Here is a 6,948-nt window from a genome sequence, read left to right on the forward strand (position 1 = left end):
GGGTTACTGCAGGCATTACACTTGGATTGCTTCAGATGGTTTGTTTTATCTTTTTTTTTTCTTTTTCTCTTCTCTTTCATGGGGATTTGCTTCCATAAAACAATGGTGATAACAAAATAGCTTGTAAATGGGAGCATACAAGCATTTGCAACAAATATTAAAGTAGAGGCTCACAGCGGCATAAGCTGGACTTTGTCGCCACTAGATGACAAGATGTTATAACTAAGTTAAACCACATCTGTGTATCTCAAGGGACTTAATTCAGCTGTCTGTAGTGAACAAAAATGGGAAAATTTCAAAAGATTCTCCTGCTGGAAATAAGGTATAATTTGTATTTTACAGACAAATCAGTAAAGTTACTGGCTTTCTTAGTGATACGGTGTCTGTGGTGCATTTTTTATTAATTTAAATAGTGTTCTGTTTCCACTGTTTAGCACTGTAACACATGAAAGAATCAGCACTTTAACTTCCAGCAGTTGCCTGAAGGTCCCTCTGCCCATCACTTGTGCTTTCTTTGAAAGCACCTTTTTCTGGAACACATCACCCCACCAAGTTAGAGAAACTCCATTGCTTCTCTGGAGTCAGTGTCATTTGGAATGAGGACAACTGAATCTCTCCATGATGTCTGAGCTAGCAGAGTAGCTAGGTGAGCTAGCTTAGCTTTCAGGTGCTAAGTCACCGACAGGGAATCCAGACACTCATATATACATGCCCTGTGAATTCTATTCATGAAGAGAACCATGCAAAAACCCTACAAAAGAAAAGGCATGTTCTGTGTCATAGTCATATATTTTTGGGTCCATGTTTTGTCTATATTCTCTAACATAACTGCATAGGGACTGTGTCAGAATTAATCTATTCCCCTTTATGTACTCTTTTTCTGTTGATTTTTTGGGGGGTTTTAATGTTGTCTTTTTTCCTGACTAACATTTATGGTTTTGCAGTTTAAGAATAAAAGAATCATTTTATTTCAACAGGATGTTTTTTCATGCCAGAGGCAGACAAGCTATTAATAACTTAAGGTACTTGGTGAATGTGGCAATTTCAAAAATAACATTACAAAACCTAATTTTTAAATATGTTTATGAAAGAAAACAGCTGTGCTGTTATTTACCTGTTGCTTTTCATGACAGTTTCTTTAAGAGAAACATTTCCAGTGTTGCAGCATTGGACACAGCATAGTAATTAGATGCTAAAACTAAGATCAAATGTCCTTGGTTTTACTACATAATGTATTTTTCTCAAGTAAATCACTCTTTGTCATCATTGGCAGGGATAACCAAAATACTTCTGAAAATGCAGTTAAGTGTAATACTCTTAGAAATTCATATCTGGTAGTCTTTCCTCCTGCAGTCAATCATCTGTGTGATTAATACTGATACTGCTAAATCTGCATTGGAAAAGGAATCACTTAGAAAATAGAGTCTTATATACTCTGTTCTGTTATTTATTACTCCAGGAAAAAAATAGCCATAACCATGCTGATTACTTTGCTTTAAACTCTGTGAACTGCATTTATAGACAGTTTCAAAAATTGTGTGTTGCAATGGAAGGGTGAAGGTCACCAGTTCTTTCAATAAGCTTTAGGCTCACCTCTCATCCTAAAAAGTAATTGTGAACTGTACAGTCTGAGATAACTAAGCCACATACCTTCCCCATCCAGAGTGTTTCCTTTCCCCAAAAAGTGTTTTCTTCTTTTCTTTAGCAAAAATCAACACAGCATCTTTGTCACATCGACAAAAACTGGAACTGGAAAACTCTGCATGAAGGAGAGTATGGACTTATCAATGTGGCTCATTCATACCTAACCCTTCCTCAAATGCAATGCCTACATTTCCAAAAATAAGTCCACTACACCCACTGCAGGTGAGAGCCCAAGGAGCAGCAAGGAGGAATTATTTTAAAACACTCAGATCATTTAGTCCACAAACAGCAAAAATATACTGTTCATGCCTCTGTTGACAAGCATAGTCTATACCTCATTACTTTGGTGGGCATTTACCAATGCAGCAAGATTTTACCTGCTCCATCTAAACCTATAAATGGAATGCCAGTTTTCTGGAGACACCAATTTTGGGAAGGTCAGTCTGCTTAGATGTAGGGCTGTATTTATTTTGTATTCATGTACTACTTTTTACATTAAGTATTCAGAGCATGCACAATAGGTAAATCTATACTGCATTCTCTGCAGTCCAAGTGAACACATTCAAGATAACTCTACGTGTTGTTAGTATGCATTTTGGTTAACAGTAGTATTTCTACTGTTGAAGGTATTTCTTCCTCATCTTCCACCAGATTCTGGAATATGCATTGGTTCCATTATGCATCACCTTGTTTGCTAGAGATGGTTGAGGGCTAATATGAGGGTGCTTATATGAATACTGAATTTGAAATTATTACATTGCTTCTGAAAGTGGCAAAGTATGCTGTTCTATCTTACATTCTTCTGTCTTTGTACTTCTGTCTGTGGTTCATGCCCAGAGTTTTCAGTTTCAAGTATATGTCTGTATTTATCTGGGCAATGATCTATAAATTCTTTTAGGCTACAAAACATATTGCCTTCTTCTGGGGACAGTGGCTGATCACTGTTAGCTATGCAGGTTTCACTTCTCTGGCTGAACACAAGAAGTGATGTAATAAAAAATTTCACTATCAGGAGAAACTTAAAGGTGATAAAGGTTGTATGTTTGCATGATAAACATAATTGGTGTAAACTACGATTTTGTTATGACCGCATTGCATAGCTAATTATTTTCTGTATTTTAGAGAGTTGCTCAGGGTAGGTTGTGCAGTCTCACAGTGAATACACAGCATCCTGTGACAAGTGTGTACAAGAGTGTATCCCAAAAAGTGTCACCAAAACTCCTAAGGAGGAAACAAGGGAAAAAAATCACCTGGAATCCAGCCAGAGAGTTGGCAAGCCGGGGTGTAGCAATGGCCAGTAGAAATGCATCTGGTTGCATTTGCCAGTTTTCAATTTAAGCCACTGAGAAAATCATCACAAGGGAAGGAATTTAGTATCTTCAAAAAGGCACATAAATTTCTGCCTTTCTGTGCCTTCTGAATATGTGTCAAAAGAATGGTGTTTGAAATGGAACTGTTTTATTTCCTTCTGGTATTTTTTGTCAGGAAAGCTATCACTTTCTTAAATATAATTTCCTGCATTACATATTAGGTAACTTAAGAGAGTTGAAAAGAGGTTCCTGAAAAGAAGTTCATAGTCAGCATCCAACAAAAAGCAGCCTGATTTACAGTGGTCCTCTCAGACTATGGGTACTGAGCTTTAACGCAGCAAAGTTTAAGACATAAACTTGGAGGAGATTGTGCAGTTACTGTTACCTCACATCAACGTTTTGCACCTTCACAGATAAGCTTGTAAAATATAAGACATGTGGCACTTAGTGGAGGCCCAAATAACTTTTTTTGCAACTTTTTGCACTACATTAGTGGTTTTTTAAGGAACTGAGAGCTGGGAAATATCATTATGACATCCTTTGCAGTTGCATTTTAACAGTGGGAAATCTGGATCTGATATGTATTACTCCCCCTCAAAAAGAATGTGGATGATGAGCTGAGGACAAATTTTCTTGAAAGGAGAAATTACATAAAATATGAGTTTTTAACTTGGAAAATAAATGAATGAGAGAGTATATCCTTATGTGAATGGTATAGAGACAGCAGATCTGCAAGAAAATACTGTGTGCTCTCTCTCACAGGCAGTGGGGGCATGGGATGTACAAAGAAACCCTCAGACAGCAGGTTAATCAGCACATTTGATGACCATGTTATGTGTAATTCAGTGGTGGGACTTGTGGCCATAAAACATCATGAAAGCCAACAGCCTCGGTAAGTTCATAAGGAGTTAGATAAGTTAAGATTACATACCTCCTCTTAAACATCATGATACACTTACAGTTCCCAGCTAAAGAGAAATTTTCATACATGCCTTATTTTTTTAATGTTCTTCCTCCTGAAAATCCTCTATAGACCACTGTCAGGGAGAAGATAATGAGATAAATGGACTTTTGATCTGATCTCATATGGTAGTTCTTGTGTCTAGACATCAAATAATATAACCATCCTAATTTTCCCAACAAACTGGTTTTTTCATACTATGCATATTGGTTTTACAGTGTTGGAAATTAATGTAGCACAAATGAAGCAGTCAGCACTCAGAATCAGCCAAGAGCTAAACCTGTCATTTAGCATGGCTTTGCTTTCTCAGGAACTCTGGAAAAAAGAGAGAGTTTATGACCTTTGGAAGAAGGGGCAGGCAACTCAGAGTACAAGGATGCCATTAGGTCATGTAGAGAGAAAATTAGAAAGGCAAAAGCTCAGCTAGAACTCAATCTGGCCACTGCCGTAAAAGATAATAGTGTTTTTACAAATACATCAACAACAGAGGCAGGGTCAAGGAAAATCTCCATCCTTTATTGGACACAGAGGGGAGCATTGACACCAAGGATGAGGAAGAGGCTAAGGTATCTTTGCCTCAGTCTTTAACAGTAAGACCAGATAGCCTCAGGGTAACCAGTCCCCTGCACTGGTAGGCAGGGACAGGGAGAAGAATACACCCCCTGTAATCCCCAAGGATGAAGGCTAAGGTATCTTTGCCTCAGTCTTTAACAGTAAGACCAGATAGCCTCAGGGTAACCAGTCCCCTGCACTGGTAGGCAGGGACAGGGAGAAGAATACACCCCCTGTAATCCAGGAGGAAGACGTTAGTGACATGCTGAGCCATTTAGATGGTCCTAAGTCTATGGGACCAGATAGAATTCAGCCAGGATACTGAGGGAGCTGGTAGAAGAGCGCACCAAGTCGCTCTCCATTATTTACCAATAGCCTCAGGGTAACCAGTCCCCTGCACTGGTAGGCAGGGACAGGGAGAAGAATACACCCCCTGTAATCCAGGAGGAAGACGTTAGTGACATGCTGAGCCATTTAGATGGTCCTAAGTCTATGGGACCAGATAGAATTCAGCCAGGATACTGAGGGAGCTGGTAGAAGAGCGCACCAAGTCGCTCTCCATTATTTACCATCAGTCCTGGCTAAACAGGAAGGTCACAGATGACTGGAGGTTGGCCAGTGTGATGCATATCTTCAGGAAGGGCCAGAAAGAGGATCTGGGGAACTACAGGCCTGTCAGCCTGACCTTGGTGCCTAGGAAGGTCACAGAACAGATAATCTTGAGTGTGATCATGTTGCGCATAGAGGACAACAAGGACATCAGGCCCAGCCAGCATGGGTTTAAGAAAGGCAGGTCCTGCATGACCAAGTAACCTGCCTAGTGAATGAGGGAATCACTGTGGGTGTTGTTTACCTGGACTTCAGCAAAGTCTTTGATGCAGTCTCCCAAAGCATTCTCCTTGAAAAGCTGTGAGCCCGTGGTTTGAGACAGGTGCACTCTTCACTGGATTAAAAACCGGCTGGATGGCCAGGCCCCAAGACCAGTGGTGAATATTTGCATCCAGCTGGCACTTGGCCACAAGTGGTGTCCCTCAGGGATCAGTCCTGGGGCCAGTCTTGTTTATTATCTTTATTGATGATCTGGACCAGGGGATGGAGTGCACCCAGAGTCAGTTTGCCAATGATACCAAGTTGGGTGGGAGTGTTGTTCTGCTGGAGGGTAGGAAGGCTCTGCAGAGGGATCTGGACAGGCTGGATTGATGGGCCAAGGCCAATAGCATGAGGTTCAATGAGACCAAGTGCCAAGTCCTGCACTTAGGTCACAACAACCGCATGCAGTGCTACAGGCGGGGGAAGGAATGGCTGGAAAACTGACTGGTAGAAAGGGACCTAGGTGTTCAGGTCAACAGTGGCTGAGCATGATGTAATGGCATTCTGTTTTGTACCCGCAGTAGAGTGGCTGGCAGGACCAGGGCAGTGACTGTTCCCTTGTACTTGGCATTGGTGAGGCCACACCTTGAGTATTGTGTCCAGTTCTGGGCCACTTACTTCAAGAAAGACATTGAGGTGCTGGAGCATGTCCAGTGAAGAGCAGTGAAGTTGATATAGGGTCATATGAGGCTGAGAGAGCTGGGGTTGTTTAGGCTGGAGAAAATGTATGCTCAAAGGATCTTCTCACATTCTCAGTCTCTGCAACTATATGAAAGGGGGGTGTAGCATGGTGAAGGCCAGTCTCTTCTCCCAGGAAACTAGTGACAGGACAAGACAATAGACTCATGCTGTGCCAGGGGAGGTTCAGGTTGGACATCAGGAAAAATGCCTTCATGGCAAGGGTTGTTAAACATTAGAACAGTCTGCCCAGAGAGGTGGTAGAGTCACCCTCCCTGAGAGTGTTCAAGAAATGACAGAACAGCACTTAGTGCTACAGTTTGACAAAGTTGGTGATCAGTCGAAGGTTGGATTCAAAGATCTTGAAGGTCTTTTCAAACCTAAATGATTCTGTGATTCTATGCTTTTCCAATATTGTGAGGCACACCCAGTTGACTTAAGTGTAAATGTTAACCTGTTTACTAATTCCACAACAGCCAGGAAAAATTAATAACTGCATAAATCACAGACACATGGATACAGTTAAGGATGCATGACTGATAGAATTAATGTGCACATACAGGAATGAGTACTAGTGTGTAAGTTTAGAGGAAGTGCAAACAGAAAGGTTACATGAATGCAAATGTGAGTCTGTATTTTCACATAGCTGCTGTTCAACCATGCACCAGAGCTTTCCTCAAAAGAGAGATTTGTAGTTGTCTGCAAACTGCCAGCTAATGCACCAGAACTACTCCCACTATGAAAAAAAATGGCTTGCGTATGTAAAGATGCCAGTATTAGGCATCAAACTTTAATTAATAAAACACGTGTACACAGACAGTAAATAATTATGTCTTTGTTCACTGTCAGAGTACCCAGCTACACAGAAAATTTCGAAGAACTACATCAGGAAATATATTCTGTGTGCTCATGTCAGGGTTTAAGACTGGTTTT

Source organism: Acanthisitta chloris, unplaced genomic scaffold (assembly GCF_000695815.1).
Source record: "Acanthisitta chloris isolate BGI_N310 unplaced genomic scaffold, ASM69581v1 scaffold4797, whole genome shotgun sequence".
Lineage (NCBI taxonomy): Eukaryota > Metazoa > Chordata > Aves > Passeriformes > Acanthisittidae > Acanthisitta > Acanthisitta chloris.